General features: G+C 56.4%; 1 long non-coding RNA gene across 3 annotated transcripts in view; it reads right to left on the minus strand.

Moving 5' to 3' along the window:
* LOC110150016 (uncharacterized) overlaps positions 1-14,158 on the minus strand; it is a 37,499-nt gene extending 23,341 nt beyond the window's left edge. Inside the window, exon 1 of one of the 3 annotated variants that reach the window (XR_011491878.1) lies at positions 13,914-14,158. This is a non-coding gene — a long non-coding RNA (uncharacterized lncRNA). The remainder of the gene's footprint in view (positions 1-13,913) is intronic. The other 2 variants (XR_011491879.1, XR_011491880.1) reach the window with 2 other exon arrangements.
* Positions 14,159-16,654: the final 2,496 nt, after the last annotated feature.

Genomic DNA, 16,654 nt, shown 5'->3' on the forward strand with positions numbered 1-16,654 from the left:
GGCCACTGCTGCGGGGTAGGAGAGACAGGAGAAGAGCTGGAGGGATCCACCTCGGAAGAGGAAGGAGGCCAGGGCTGTTGCCAAGAGACTAGAGGGGGGTGATGAATCCTGGGGCCTCCCAGGCTTTGCCGCATCCCCACTTGGCCAAAATCAAGGCTGGGTAGGTCGTGGGAGTAGGGTTGGGGGGAACACATGACGGGCTGTCTCAGCACAGGCCCCCAAACTCGGGTGCCTAGCCCTGGACAGGAGATTTTCCTCTCTCTCAGGGCAATCAGGTACCCAGAGATGCCAGGCCAAGGCTGGGGGAAGGGCAGAGGGCAAAGGAGCGCTGTCTGAACCACCCTTAGCCGCAGACAGCGCCAGGAATCCGAATCCAGTGCAAGAGTGAGGGCAGAGGCCTTGGTGGCGTCCAGATTTCTCTGTATTGCAGGTTGCTTTCCTAGTTTCTACAGTTCCAGGTCCTGTCCTCATCTTTTATTCAGACTAGGCTTCGGGCTCTGGCCCTCTCGGGGTCCCCGGCAACCTCAGAGTAGTTGCTAGACTGGGGACGTGCCCACCCTGGGCTGGAGTCATGAGGGCCCGAGTCCCCAGTCCCCGGGGGGCAGCTCTGCCCGGTGGGCGGCCGGTGGTAGCAAGAGCAGGAAAGGCAGCCGCAGGCTGCGCACAACTTTTTTTGAAACGCATTGCTGTTCCCCTGAAAGGTGTTATAACAGCAATTCAATTACTGTAAATGGCGCACAGCGTCCTCGCAGCTGGAAAGTCGGTAACGAACTGTGGCCGACCGGTGCAAAGGAATGGGGCTAAACGCACGCTGTTTATTTCCCTCTCCTCTGTCTAATATCCCCTCTTTCCGCCTTTTCTTTGCTGTGTACTAATCATAGCTGGACCATAGGTTAATTAACTCCAAAGAGCTTAGTCTATCTGGACAGAAACACACTGAGAAATTGGCAGGCGATCCTAAAAACTGGAGGTGTGATCAAAAAGATCACCTGAAATTCCCTGCGTTTCCCTACAGGTCTGCAGCCTTGCCTTCAAGGAACAGACTTCCAGGCTCTAGTGGCAAACCAGCGGGAGTGTGGTCACCTGGGTGGGTGTGGAGTAAACATATTCTTGTCTGGGCTTAGATCGAGGAGCCCTGGGCACCGGGAGACGGTGCCCGCGAAATCCCACGTGGAATGGTCTGCAGGCACCCAAGGGGACTTGGGGTCTGTTGCTGGTTTGTCGCCACTTAACTAACAGGCCTCTGGAGACAACCCACACACTAGCCATTTGTGTCCTGGCCCCGTGCATTTCCGGCTAAACTTTAAGGAGCGGTCCATGAAATTAACAATATCAACAAAAATGAGACAAAGTGTTGGGGGAGGCAGGAGGCTGGTGGGAAGAGCTGCCTGCTTTCCGGAGTGGTGCTAAATCACTACAGTACTCCATATGTTAAAATCTAGAGGGAGGGCCGGAGGAGGGGGAGAACCCCTCACAAGTCAGCCTGGCAACCATTTAAATAAAGGTAAAATTAACATTTGCTCCTTTGAAGTTAGAGTACAGACAGCTTAAAAGCGGATTTTATTTAGTGGATGTCATATCAAAAGAGGAAGAAAGGCGTTGCCTCGCCTGGAGTTTTTAGTTATTTTTTTTTTAAATCATTTTTAGAAAAGGCCAAGACGGCAACGCGGGAATTCGAGTACTTTCTCGCCGCCCCGCGGGGCCGGCCTCTCCCAGCCACCACGGGAGGTTTCCAACAGTGGAAACGCTGTTTTCCGAGCTCGTGGTAACACAGCCAGAAGATGCCTTTGGTTGCTCCCCTTTCCCCACCCAGCTCTCGGGAAGGTTTGCATGTTTCACTCCTGGAGAGGGCAAGAGCGTGCAGCCTGGCAGAGGGGTTGAAATGGGGCCCCGCCGTGCGCGCCAGCCTCCAGCGCCGCTGGGCTCCCCCTCTGAGCCCCGAGCCCTCCCTGCCCTGGGCAGCGACCCCCGGAGCCACCCTGTCCGGAGGGGTCCAGCAGCTGCGAACAGGGGTGCACTCTCAGGGTCTCCTGACTCGAGGCAGGACAGGCCGAGGCGCGCTCGGGACCCAGCCCAGGGTTTGCCCGGGGATGATCCTGGAGCAGGGTGCTCGGCACATGCGCTGCCCTGGACGTCCCGAGCTCTGGCTCAGGGGCTACCAGGGGCTCTGGGGTGGTTTTCGCCTTTGTTTGCTTTAAAACCTAGAGTCAGGGGTTCCTTTCCCGCTCCCCGAAGCCTGTGACCTGCACTTTGCAGTTCTTCGCTGTGTCGCCCTTTTTTTTCTCCCCCAAGGCGAGGCCAGGACGTGTTACCCCTATCCACAGCTCCCAGGGCTGGAGACCTTAGAACGTGGGGACCCGGAGGTCACCCGCAGCCCGTGGTTTGGAGCGACCACCCTCTTCCCCATTCCTGAAGTTCCTGTTTAATAGGTTGCGGAAGGGGCAGTCCGCGCGGGTCCCCGGCGAGGCCGGCACTCGGGGGTTTCACCTCCCCTCCAGGCCCTCTGTGGTGGGCAGAGCGGGCAGTCCTCAAAACCGCGTTCTCGTGGCGTCTCTTGATGGAGCCTCCAGCCAGCTCCGCATACTGCAGGGAAGACCCCCGACGTCCCAGTGAAGGCGCCCCAAGCCCTCCCCGGCCCTGGTGCAGCGGGGATGGCGGGCACTCGGCGCGCCCGCCGTGGCCTTGATCCCCGCCTAACCCTCGTCCCGCCGGGCCGTCTCCCCGCTGGGGCCGGGGCGCGGCTCCGGCTCGGAGGCGGCGCCGTTTCCTTTCGGCCGAGGGTGTTCTCCAGCCTCCCCGGCTTTCTGTCCGTTAGCCCGCCGGCCCTTTTCCAGCGCTCCTACTGGAAGCCAGGACAGGGCCCCGTCGTATTCAAGGCACAAAAGGCTCGCTTTTAAAGCCCGGCTGGGAGCCTCGGTCCCTCGTAGGAGACAGAGAAAGGGCGAGATTGAGAACCCAGGGGGTCGCCCTCTTGCAAAGAGAAGGCTCCGCTTCGTTTGCATCTCTGGTCTAGTGTTTAGAAGTTATACTCAGGGCTGCTGTCTATTCCTTTCCTGTGGGTCTGGAAAATAGATCCAGACATATATATATAGGACATGCCGATCTAGAAGAGCCGCCGCACTGTAGATATAGGGCCGCTGGCTCCCAAACCTCCGGGGCGGGACGTTCTGCCCTGATAACCTGAGTGTCTGCCAAGGGTCTGGATGTGAGATTTGAGGGGCACTCTACTTTTCCCCCGCCTTTCTTCCGGAATCCCAAATCCAGGGGGTCCGAAGCCGAGTCGCCCCCCTCGGGCTGGTACAAGGGAGACAGAGGCTGCGGCGGAGGCCTGTCCCCCTGCCCAGCTGCCACCCGGGTTCAGCGCCTGCTCCCCAACTAGGAGGGGCCGGCAGCGGCCGCTGGGGTGGACAGAACCTAGAGCAGTCAAGGATTTGAACCTGTAAAACCAGTTAGAGCAACTCAACACTTTTCCCTTTCTGCCCACCTGTTAAAGAACACATGTTATTAAACGGTTTGGCTTGACAATTCAGAGAACAGGAGACCTTCTTTACTCTGGCCTCTTCCTCCCCTGTGAGGTCACCGCTTTTAAAACATGCACTTAAGAGAAGTTCTTAGGAATCTAACTTCTGCTCATCTTGGTCTCAGACTTAATGAAACCCAACGATAATTTAGATTATTTCCCCAAAGTACCTTGTTGTTTGTCTACGCTAGCTAGGTAAATAGGAAAACTGGCAAAATGATGATGAATTGGCCGTTCTGTTTTATCTTCCTAAAGTTGGCTAAACAGAGAAATTCACTTTAGATGACTCCCATTTTAGCATAACTGGCATTACTTCTGCTTGTCCACAAAGTCTTTTACAGCCCCGACTGTCAAACCAGCTTCTTTGCGTCTACTCAGCCTGGTCCCATTTCCGAGTTCCTTAGAACTGTTCTCTTAGGACCCACCCTCCCTGTTCCTTTATTTTCTCCCTGCACCAGCCATGGATCAATCAGAGAGACAATTGATTTTCCTGTGTCCTGTTTGAACCAGAAAATGCTGACATCTTGAGGGGTTGAATGCAATTTGAGTGAGCACGAAGTCCCACAAAATATGAAGCAGCCAGGCCACTCTCTAGGTTTAACAAAGTTGTGTGTGCATATACATGTATATGTGTAAGTGTGTACTTATATTTATCTACCCGAACTTGCATAAGATTGACAGTGGGAAGAAATTTAAATGTAATGTAGGGGCACAAGTTGAATGAGAAATCATCTTAATAATCTGGATAAATGAAGAGGAGACCCAGACCTAAATGTCTAGGAGTAAATCGCTAATTATGAAATCCAAAACTCTTTTGAGCTAGGGTCCTATGCTTGCCAGAAAATGGTCATTTTTTTTTCTCTCTTTTATTGGAAATAAGATCCTAAATTCCTTTTGACTGAAAAGAAGTTCCGAGACAAGATGCAATTTTCTCTTTCTTTTCTGACAACTCTGTCATCCAAAGGATCACAGCCATGTCAGGGTGTCTGTCTTGGAAAGAAAAAAGGGAGGGGGAGGAGAGAAAGAGTGAGCTAGTGAGAGAAACGCTGCAGCCCGTGGCCATCTTTGCATCAAATTTTTCCAGACCTCTATTTTTGATTGTGATCCCACTGATCTGAGTTTGAAATGCAAGCACAGTGAAGCCCCTAAGCCTTCAATCGTGTGAAATTTTCAAAAGATCTCTAGAAGCAATCTCAGGCTGCCTGACCCCTGACAGGCGCCGATCTCTTTATTCCTCTCTCTGCCGGCACTTCATTTGTTGGAATATCTTTCAGATTTGCACCTCCAGATGACAAACCTGAGTGTTTATTATGTGTACATGAATCGGAAATCTTCAAGCCCGCACAAAAGCACCATCTTAAACATAATATTTAATTTCCCGGCCTAAGTGCCTGCTTCTTTATTTGCTTTTCATTAGCTTAAATATTTTTTCCAGGTCTCCCCATGTGTCACTTTGATATTTAGATGATTCTCTCTTTTAATCATCATTTCCCCCTTGGAAAAAAAAAAAAATCCCCTGTCGCCTGTGTCTGCGGAACTCACACTGCCACGTCACTGCGCGGCGGGCAGGGAGGCCGCGGAGCTGGATGCAGAGCCGATCGGAGTCTTGGGGGGCGCCTCTCCGGGCTGGGTGGGGGGCAGCGGTGTTACATAGAAACGCTTGCTTTGTAGCCGGCGGCCAGGGCTGGGCTGGGCTGGGACCGGTGACCACCTCGTGTCTCATTCCACCTCTCCTCCTTCAAGCTTTTTTAGAGTCGTCTTCTCCTTTTTTAAGAACAAAACAGAACCTCAGGTGGCCTGGAAAGGTGCTGCTTTCAGCCGCCGGGAGTCGGGCCCGGAACTGTGTCTTGAGCCAGGGCGCCGAGTTTAGACATCTCAACCCAGTCGTGCGGGCACTCCTTCCGGCCCCGCATCCCCTCCCACCAGGCTCTCTGGGCCCCAGATCTTGGGGGTTTGAGGGCGCTAGAGGCAGAGGGAGTGTGGGGGAGGGCTTCCTGGGAGACGATTGCTTTGTTAAACTTCCCTCTGTCGAATAATTCCGCGGACAAGATTTTGGGGTGAGGATGTTGCCCACCCTTCCCCCAATCTCAGCCCCAGAGTGAGCTTGAGAGCCCAGCCCGGCACCCAGGTGGACCGAGACGGCACGGAGACTCACCCTCCCCTGCATAAGCGGGAGGTTGAATCGCCACCCACAAGCCCAGTCGCAGGTCGCGGAGGTGGTGGGCTGAAGCCTGAGCGCCCCTCCCTCTGTGTTTGGATAGGCCGTGTTGCTATGATTAACTTATTAAACCCCCTCGTAATTATTTTAATTCGACTCGAAAAAATACTTTGGGCGGCAGTTGCGATGTGTTTGTATTTATCCATCCCCCCCATAAAACCTGTGTTAAAACAAATGTTACTTTTCTCTCTCTGTACATAGACCCTCCCTATTTGAAATAGACCGCAGGGACTGCCATTAGATCGAATGGCAAGTCTTTATGGAAAGTGTTTTGCATAATTACATACCAAAGCCAGAACAGTCACCTCCACATTTTATGGGTCACAAACCATCAACAATTGCCACATTATTGTCCACGAAACCTTAGTCCCTTCATTGATGGAGCGGACTCCACTGCTAATCTAGAACGGGAAAGGATGGAAATTTCTTCTAATAAGAACCCGAGAAGATTATGTGCCCACTGACAACGTGTTTACATATAGTTATAAAGTTCAGAGGACCGACGAGAGAGAGGAAAGGAAATCGGGGGAAGCCTGTTTAAGAGCCACGCATCGGTCTAATATAGATAGCGCATCAAAAGGAGTGTCTGAATGTCCTCCCCTTTTCAGATCCGACCCCTACCTACCTTTGTCATGCAGTAATTAAGATATTCTTATTTAGACGGACAGCGTCTCTAGTAAGTGAATAATATTAGCTCCTTTGATGTCAAACTTTTGACAGTTATCACACGAGCACTGGGCAATTTAGCACAAATTCCCTCCTTAAACACACACACACACACACACACACACACACACACACACAGAAAACCCCCATTGGCTTTGAAGAAATCTAATAAGTGTGATCCTTATCACCAAAAGATCTAAATCGCTGCCGACAGGCCGCCCAGCTATAAATTACATTTGGTGTTACATAATGAAGCCGAATTTGGGTTTTAGCTCATTGAGGCAGTGTTGGTGGGAACTGGGACGGCCGCCCCCGCCCCGGAATTCCTGTGTCCCCATTCCCGACTCCCAGAGCTTCTGTCCACTGTAAGAGCAAACCCTCACAAAATCGAGGGGTCAGGGCAGAGATGGGGGATCCAGCCAAGGTGCAGGCAGCTGCGGGCGCGGAACTCAGCGCCCTCGTTTCGGCTCCAGAGCGCAGGGCAGGTTCAGCCAGCCACCTACTCCCGGATGCCACTTCGCCGTGGCTTTCAGAGCTTGGGCGCCAAATTTGGGGTTTGCCAGATGGCAGGATTATCTTCGCGTCTGTTATATTGTGTGTGCGCGCGCGCGTGTGCTTGTGGAGTGTCTCGGGGTCGGGGCGAGGATGGGGATGGAGAGCAGACACCGATCGGCCTTTGCCCGAGCTGCCTCTCGCAGCCTGAACCCGTCCCGGGGCTCGGGGCATCTCCGGGCCGCCCCGCCGCAGGCACCAGGCGAAGTTCCGCCACCCGGCCCGCACAGACCGAGGCCCCGAGGCCCAGACGCGCGTAGCTAGAGGAGGGGTGAAGAGAGCGCTTCCCTCGGAGGAGAAAACAGGGCGGGCGAGTTGGAAGTGAAGGGGGCAGAGAGGGCGAGTGGGGAAGGCTGAGACGGCGATTGTGACACCTGGAAGGCATTGTCCTTGCGAGCGACACCTGTCAATCTCCGCTTCGGGGTCCCGGGGGCGGGGAGGCTGATGTCATCGCAGAGTCCCTTCCCGGCCGAGGGCGGGGAGGACTAGGAGGGAGGCGGGGGCGAGCGGAGCCAGGCGGCCTGGGAGACGGGTGGGGGAGGGAAGAAAGAAAATAAACAGCGGCTGCTCTCTCTCGCCGCGTGCTCTGCTCTGAATTTACACGGCCATCAATATTCCAACTTTAGTTATTTCTCATCTCGAAGGGCCTGCCTTGCCTTGTCACTGGGGGAGGGGGAACTGGTCCAAGGCCACACAGCATCCTCTATACCTGGGAGCATCCCGCCATCCCAAAAGCCTGGAGCGGGGGCTGACCCTCCTTCCAGACCCACCTCCCTCTTTGCCCAGCGGCTGTTCCCGGCCGGAGGCTGCGGGCTTAAGGAGGAAACACTTGGGATGAGTTGTGAAAAGTCTTGTGAGATTGCTGGGGGTGAGGGGAGAGTTAATTAACGTGGGGCTGGCTCAGCGAGTGGGAGAGCGGGCGGCGGCGTGGGTGGGCGGGCCGGGTCGAACGCGGGGATGCGCTCGGTGCGGGGGGCTTGTGATCTGGGGGCCCAGCTTGGAGGCCTCGGCTGGAGGGGGGTGTGGGGGGCGGGAGAAGCGATGTGAGGGGTCCTCCGCGGGGGCTGCCGGCGTGCCCCGCGGAGCCTCCGGTTGGTCCCGGGGAAATTCTGATCTCCCACCTACCGAGCTGGCACCCCCACCCCCCTCAGCGCTCCTGGACTCTCCCTCTGCCTATTCTTTTCGGCTCGAGCTAATTAGCAGCCTGCCAGCGGCCTGATTTATGGAAACGCTCGGGCGGGCGGAGACGCGCGGCGAGCCGCGGTCGGGTGCCTCGGGGCGGAGAGGAGGAGGAGTCTCAGCGGCCCCCTCCGCCCGGCCGGAAACTGGGAGTTGCTCTCTCCGCTACCCACCCTCCTACCCCGGCGGGCCGGGCGCCCCCGCGCCCCCCGAGGCCCCAGCCTGGGACGCTGGGAACCCTGGCGCCAGCGGGGCGGGCAGGGGGCGGTGGCCGCCCGGCGGCCGGCGGGATCCCCGCCGCCGTGTTCCAGCTCGGCTGACCCGGAGGGCGGGCCGAGCGCGCGGAGAGTGGGAGACAAGTGCGCCCGGGTGGGGCACCTCCTTCCCCACGGCGTGGTCTGCAGAGAAGGACAAGGGACAGGGAAGGGGGGAGAGGCCGCTGCACCGGGTCGGCAGCAGGGCCCCTGGCCGCGGGGGAGGGGGGCGGGGAAGCGTCTCAGGCCCGGATGGGCAGCCTGGAGCCACCAGCCCAGCGTGGCCCCCACGTCGCTAGTGACTGTCCCCGGGAAGGGCGTGGTTCCTTTCCTCTCCCTTTCCCCGGGTCTCATCTTCAAAGTTGTGCGAGTCGGAGCCTCCAGACTAGAATCAGAAATTGGAGCTGGGCGAAGGCTAGGGAGGGGGGAAGCACAGGACAGGTCTAAGAGCCGCCCCGCCTGGCACTTGCCCGCAAACTCGGGCGCTGTCTCCTCGCTGACCTTGAGTTGCGCCCGCTGGCCCCAAGAGAGAAGACGGGAGAGGTGCCCCCAGGCTTCCCAGTTGCCCCCAGAAGTGAGGATGGAGAGAGCAAGGGGAGGAGGGTTCGGGGGACCAAGTGCAGGGCCCTGTTGCAGGCGCTCCAGAAGAGTGGCACCTCTCCCCGGGGGACAGGCTTCTCCAAGCAGCAGCATTGCACAAGGGCAGAGGGGACGGGGGGAGCCTCTGGGCCCTCCTCGCCCGGGAGAGTTGTTGGAGGCAAGAGACCCTGGCAGACCTAGAAGGCTGGAAGCCCCTGGCATGCTCCTTCAGAGTTTGCGGGGGTGGGGGCAGGGAAGGGACTGGGGGTTGTAGTCACTGGGAAGGGGACCAGTCCCCCCAAGCCTGGGCCCAAAGTTGCTGTTGTGGGGAACTTGAGATCTCCAAGAAAATGTGTCAACTTTCTTTTAAAACACCCTACCAGTTCACCTTCCTTAGAACTGTATCTCCGACCCTCTAACTGGGGGAGATGCAGAATTAAGACCTTTCTCCCCATCACAAGACCTTCGGATGCCTGTCCCTGGGGTCACTGTCTTTTCCAGGTTCCCTCCTAGACAAGGCTATTTGATGTCAGTGAGAACTGGAAGGGCTCCCAGCGCCACCCACCCAGGGCCCCTGGGAAATTTAGTTTTCTGCTCTTCTTCACCTTCCAACTTCTGCTACCAGTTCCAAAGGGTTAGTAATATCGGGGGTCCGGCAGGCCCTGGTCTTTCTACACCTTGGCTGGAGGAAGTTGACACTCTCAGCTGGGTGGGGAGCTGGGCTGAGCACCCATCTCATGCATAGCATTTAGTCTCCTGGGTGGGGGTCCCTCTGAATTTCTAACCGTGCTGAGAGCTGGTCACCTGCCCAGACAAACCGCGGTGGCCGAAATCTGCCCAAGTCTAAGTGGAAAGAGAGACCCATCACCGTCAAAGTGTTGCCTTCAGGCAGCGCGGGTGCCAGGACTGCTGGGTCACCCAAGGGCCAAGTTTCAGCCTCAGGGCCTCACCAGGCCACGGCTCCCAGGGCAATCGCAGGCCGATTTCAGAATCTGCAGCCTGCCCAGCTAACGCTAGTGGTTAGGCGCCCAAGTAATATTCTTCATTCGTCTTTTTCAAAGTTGATTTATCGCAATCGACAGGTTAAAGCCTCATCTGACTTCATTACTTTTAAAAGCTGTCTATTTCACAACTGTCACTTTTCATCGCTTAACTCAAATAAATACTTGAAGAAATGAATTGGAAGAGACTTTTAGATCATGTTTATAATTCTTGGTCGCCACGTTAACATTCTAATGACCTGACCCTCTGAGTTTCTGTAGACTCCTAAATCGGACTGAAATTTCCTGCATTTATACCAGAAAATGCCAGGGAGGGTGAGGGAGCCGGAAATATGGACTAAAAGAAGTGCAGCTGGTGACAAGTTGGCAGCCGGGTGCAGCTTCAACAGAGTCTCCCCGATGGGGGCCAGGGCCTAGGCCAGGTACCCAAAGCCCCTAGGTAAAGGGGCAACTCTCCGGGCAGGGCTCCCGGGAATCGAAATGCTGAAGAGGGCACAGCCTACTGTCTGCGCCTGGAGTCTGGGTCCCAGAGAGCCAGGGGCAGTCCTCAGAGGAAGTTGACGCAGGATAGAATTTCTGTTCACCGTGACTATTTATGACTGATTATTTCTGACATTGTTTCCAAACTGGTTCTAATGGGCCCCATAACCGCAGGTTGAGAGTGACAGGGTGAAAGGCATTTCCTGCCCGTCGTCTTTGACTTAAAGCTGCGAGATACCCACGGAAGGCAAGTGTGGAAACGAAATCTTGTGGATGGGAATAGTTAAATAATTTGAAATAGTTTCTTCTTCCATTTTGCTATCATTTGCCCAATGCTGGGTCTTCTGGAGCTAGTGTTAATTTCTCACCCACCAACCCACAAGGAACCAGCTCTCAAAAGTATAATAGGTTGGGGGAAAAAAGAAGGCAGAACAGAAAGTGGGGGTGTGGGGGGTACCCCAAAGGGAAGAAAAGTTGTTTTTTTTTTTTTTAAAGAGAGAGAAGGAAAAGAAAGAAAAAAAAAAACTATCAAACTGGAAAACTGCCTAGTTTGGGGACAAACCAATAAGGAGAGCATTAGATTTTCTTTCCTGCATTTTTTTTTCTTAAATATATGTATGTGCGTAAATGAAGAAGAAAAAAAAAGAAGGAAGCCTCCCAAGCCCGGGGAGGAGCTGCCTAACCCTCTGGAGTGTCCGGGCCGGGGCTGACCCCGCGCGCGCTCACCGGGCCAGCGGACCCTGCACCGCCGCGCCGGCCCCGCCCGGGTCCCGCTGCGAATACGAACTTCGCGGGCTCCCGGGACCACGGCGCCCTCAACGCGCCCCGGCGGGACCCCGCCGCGCTCCCCGACCCCACCAGCTTCGCGGTCACGGCCCTGGGCCTCCGCCCACCCCGAGAACCCGCAGACGGAGCGGGTCTGAGCACACCCCGTCTTTTGGCGCCGAGGCAAAAGGGAGGCGGCGGGAGTGACGCTCGCAGGCCGCCGTCTCTGCCGGAGCGAGGCCGCGGCGCTCGGCGCGGACGGCCGGGCGCTCTGCCGCGCCCTGGAGCGCCACCTCGCTGCGGAAACGGGAACTCCTCGGCCGCCCTGCGCAGCCTCCCGCCTCACTGAACCGTCAAGAGTTTTCCCTGCATCATCTAAACTTGAAGACAAGCCGAAACGCACAGGCCGCCTTCCCACCGATCTGTGACCGACATACCCCGCAATGTCTGCACTGGGTGAAAGGGAAAATCATAGGAGAAAGAGGAGCAAATATACAGATACAGCATCACCGAGTCTAAGTGGTGATGTTGCTTTCATAGAAAACATGAAATAAATGAGCAGTGTCCTCTCGGAGGCCACGGATTTGGGCCGTCGTGTGTTCCAGGGCCACTCAGCTGTGGCGGCTGCGAATATCTCCCAGGAGGTGGGTGCTTATGAAGTCAGACCTTCCCGATTACGATTTCCACCCATATCCACTCATTCTCACCAGATGGACATAAAGAGGGGCTGTGCCATGCCTGTAGCCAGCCTACTGGGACCTTGTCCCTCACGAACCCTCGGCTCTGCTGACAAAATAACCACAAAATGCCGCCCCTGACTTGTACACCTGTAGGCCAGTGAAAACAGGAAAAGCAAGAAGTGCAAATCACACAGCATTTCTCTTCAAGGTGCGAGTTTGACCCTATTTTATCCGGTTGGTAACTTAAGAGTTTTGTCCTACTCTTCAGCTCACACGACTAAAAATACACAGAAAATTTAACTCACTTATATGTGTATTTGTTCAATTTGGTGTTTCAAAGCTCACTGCCCCAGACACAGGGTGATTAGTAAAATATTTCACAAAACAAGATTTTTTCCTGTTAAAAGTAGAGAGTATTTACTTTAGGGGCCCGTGAAGATTTGTGTGGTTTCTTTGTTTTGAGGCAGGTACAGAACCTTTCTCTAATTGAGTTTTGACTGCAAGTTTGTTTTTGTTGAAAGGAACTCGGTGGGTCCCACATAGAATGATGGTTGGTCTGGGGACTGCGGGTGGGGGGAGACTGTGCGTGTGGGGGTGGGTAAGCCCTGGCATTTTCCTGCCCAGGCAAAGGCAACATGGAGAGTCCTTCCCGGAAACTCTGCCCTCCCTGAGTTGGCAGGGTGAGTTCTCAAAGGGCTGGCGGGAAAGGTGGGAATGCTCCTTCTCCCTGTAACCAGCACTCCTCAGTGAAGATTAGGGGGCTCTCTGAGGGCCCTTGCTCGCAAATTATAGGGCTGCATCAGGAAAATAGCCACGTTGGCTTGCTGGGTGGTTGTTCCTTCTCCATCAAGGCAGGAAAGATTCCTGAGAGACCCGACGGGAAAGAGGCCCCAATTTCCTAGCAGGACTTGAATGAGGATTCCTCACCCCAGCCAGCTGAGAAGTGGTGGCCCAGCCCCTGGGAGTTCTGAGGCTTTCTCACCAGAAGGGATGACACGTTGGGGTCAAATGGAGTAACTGAGAGACCCTGGGAACTAGGAGACAATTCCTATCAGGGTTCAGGGGTCCACCGAGGGACAAGGATGAAAACAGAGGAGAGGAAAGCAGAGAAAATGATAGGCTTGAATCTATGTGCCTCTAGTTCTGAGAAGTCTCTAAATTGGAAAGCTTTTTCTTCTTTCTCCTTCCCTCCTTTTATCTTCTCTCCATTTCTCTTTCCTCCCCCTCGGCTTCTCACATTCAGATTTTCTGGGTTTTTTTTTCCCCCACTGAATAATGCCTGGAGATGAAAAATGATTTTTATTGCTATTACACTTCCTACCGCAAGATGCAGTGCAAGGCGGCAGAGTTTGTATTACAACTATGTCACAATGTTTCACTGATGCAAAACATGTAGCCAGAGGGTGTTGCTAATGACTCCTGGATTAGAGAGAGATTGAGACTGGGAGAAGGAGAAAGAGAGAGAGAAACAAGAGAGAAAGAGAGGAAGGCAGGAGAGAGAATTTCATTAAAGGAAAGGGGAGGGGGATGTCACCATATAATCAAGTCTAATAATCTCATCAGGATATTTTCAGATTTCGAGGTTTTAAGAGTGTGAACTAGAGAGAGCAATATCCTTTTAAACACCATAAAGGTTGCCTTTTTTTTTTTTTGCATGTTAAATAACTATTAATTATGTTTACATTCAGTTAAGTGAAGAATTCTCCTTTGGAAAGAATCAAACTTCGGAAAACCCTTAATATCAGATTAAAGGCTTTTCCAGGAGCCGCCCCGCTTGGAGGGAGGTGGGGACCCGGTAGTCACCCCGCAGTGTGCGGACCGCCGCGGGGCCTGCGGAAGCTCACCGCCCTCGCCCGCGGTCGTGCACACACTTGCGCACCTGCCCGGACGGCCCTCCCGGGCCCGGGGCTCAGCCTCCGCTCGGTCTTGGCCAAACAGTCCCTCCGGGCTCGGAACTCCCCGGCGCCCTCCCCCGAGACCCGCTCTACTTAGGGAAGCGGGAGGTTTCGAGGTTCCTACCGTGGCCCGGGCCGGTCCCACCGCCCTGCGGTCCGCTTCTGCCCCCCGGGGCACAGCGAGGAGGGCATCCCCTCGGGGCCGCGGCCCTTTGAACTCGTGAGCCCCGGGCTCCCGGCCGGCGGCGCGGAGCTCGCTCGGGGCCCGGCTGCGGAACGGAGTGTGGGTGGCGGGCGGGGTGGAAGGGGAGTGGGGGAGGCGGAGGGGCGGGGGGCGGGGGCGGGAGCCGGGCGCTAAGCCTGGAAGCTTGGCTGTTTACCCAAACGATTTTCCTTTCAGGCCCGAGACACCAATGAGACAAGATCAAGCTCCCCTCTTTGGGGTGTGTGTGTGTGTGTGTGTATGTGTGTGTGTGTGTGTGTGGCCTCCTCCAAGCGGGGCTTTGTGAATGGGGGCTCCGGGGACGCCGACGGGGAGGGACCAGAGGCCGACCCGGGCGCCAGCGCCTCCTCCCGGGGGCTGGGAGAAGCCGGGAAGAGGGCGAGGGGTCTGAGCGTATCGCAGGCGTCCCTGACGCTCAGTGGTCCCGACCGAGGGAAGCGAGTGACGGGGACACAGGCCGCGGAGAACCAAGGGCTGCATCCGCCAAGGCCGAGCCGGGAGGCGCCTGCTCCGCGCGCGCGCGCGCGCGCGTGTGTGTGTATGTGTTGGGGGGAGCGGTGAATAATATGAATCACATCCTCCTTCCAGTCCCTTAATTTCCGATCCCTCCAAAGCCCCAATCTAGCTCCTTAGGCCACTGATTTCTTCCCGACTCCCTCGCTTGAGATCTATTAGCTGTAAATTAGGCCAAGGTTTTGGCGATTACGGTACAACGCAGGCCGTGTAATACGCGCCGCTGGGCTTGCGCCTGGGTCCCTACTCGCTCCCGGAAAAAAAAAAATTAGAAAGCAGGCGGGGAGAGATGGTTTGTATTGACAAGGCATTTGTCATTTTTAAAGGGCTCCACATCCAAGGATATCTGTCAGCCTTGGGGGAGTGGGGAGGAGGCAAGGGACGCGGACGGGGGCAAGGTCCCGGGCTCCGCGCAGCAGGTGAGCGCCTTCCTGGGCGTGGCTCCCGCTGCAGGTTCTGGGGACGTCCGCCGCCCAAACGTCGTTTGCAAATAATAACAAGAATATTAGAGGTATTATTGATAATAAGAAGAATCAGGAAGGCGGGGTGATATTTAATTGGGGTCGTAAGATGAAATCCGGCCTGAAGGTGTCGTATGTATATTTAGTAGCAGGTCTCCGACAGCTCTGCCCAGGCGCTCAACCCAGGCCGATGAAAGGCTTACCCAAGAACGTGTTTCTGGAAGCAAAGGGTGTCCTTCCCATGCTTCTGACTCAGCTGTTACTGCTCCTCCTGTCTAGGCCTGCCCCTACTACCCCCAAACCCCACACTGAAGGTCGTCATTTTTTCTTGTTTGCTTTAAATATCGCCCCCACCCCCACCATTTCCCAGGAAGTTATTATTTAATGGAAGTTCCCATCTCCTGGCGCTGACCCGGGCAGAGCTCAGTAGAAACCGGGTAACACTTGCTTCGGGCCTCAGTGTCTGGTTCACGGTGGTTCAGACCTGGACAAACACGCTACGAGAGGCAGGAAGGGCCGAGGCCCTCGGGTGCTCTTCCCGGTGTTAGGGGTGGACGGCTGTGGCTCTGGGCTCAGAGGGGCCAGAAGCAGCTGTTGGGCATCTAGGTACGAGTTGGGGGCTGGGGGCCCGCGGCTGTGCTGTGGTTGATCTGCACTAAACGTGTATGAGAGAGGTGATGCTCACGGAGGAAGCAGAAGTGCCCGATAATGCTAAGAGCCACAGCTAACATGTACTGAGTGCTTACTGTGTACCAGACACTGTCCTTCCCCTGGGACACCCCGGAGTGGTCTAGGGTAGGCCGCAGAGCTTGGGGCCGGAGGGAGGGAGCAGGTAGGTAGCCAGGGAGGTGGGACCCCAAGGCGCCTTATGCCCGAGAGAAGGGGTCGCGCGGGGCAGCCAGGCCTGGGCCCAGCTGGCCTCCCGCCCCGCCTGTGGCCCTCCCACGTCCGGCCGGCCCCTCGAGGCCACGCTCTGCGTGGGGCCCCCACCTCCGGCCTGGGAGGAGGGCTAGGAGCTCCATTGATGTGCCCACTTCTTCCTGCTGGAATTCAGGAGGCAAGGCGACTGGGCCGCGAGGAGGGCCTGGCGACGGCCGGCGCGAGCGCGGGGCGCGCCGAGACTAGGCCCGCGACCAGGCCCGAGGCCTCCTCCCGCCGCCAGGCCCTGGGCGCGGCGGCGCTGCGGGCGAGGTACGCCTCCCTCGCGGGGCCGCGGACGCTGCACCGGCTCCGAGGCCTCCGCCTTCCTTGCGGCCCCAGGCGCGCCCCGGGGCCGGAGCGGGGCGCACGCCCGGCCGCTCTCCACACCCCACCCCGCCGTGGCGCCCCGGCCTCCGCTCCGAAGCGGCTCCGGGAAAGGGGGCCCTGGCTTCCTCCTGCACGGCCTCCCCTTCCCAGCCCCTCTAAACCAGGGGCTGAGACTCGCCGGTGACCCCGTGCCCGTGCCCCGCGAGGATGGAAGAAAACAGACGCTGCGCTCTGTCTGCAGACAAAAGGCCTCCGCGTGCAGGACTGGCCCGAGCACGTTTCGCACCCGCCTCCACCTAGGCGGGGCAGGTGGTCGGGGTGGTCGGGATAGAGCCCCGACTGATCCCAGAAACGGAACAGCTCCGAGGCCCAGGGCATCGGCACGACCCGGGTACCTGCTCCCGAAATATCCAGTCTGCC

Source organism: Odocoileus virginianus, chromosome 16, assembly GCF_023699985.2.
Source record: "Odocoileus virginianus isolate 20LAN1187 ecotype Illinois chromosome 16, Ovbor_1.2, whole genome shotgun sequence".
NCBI lineage: Eukaryota > Metazoa > Chordata > Mammalia > Artiodactyla > Cervidae > Odocoileus > Odocoileus virginianus.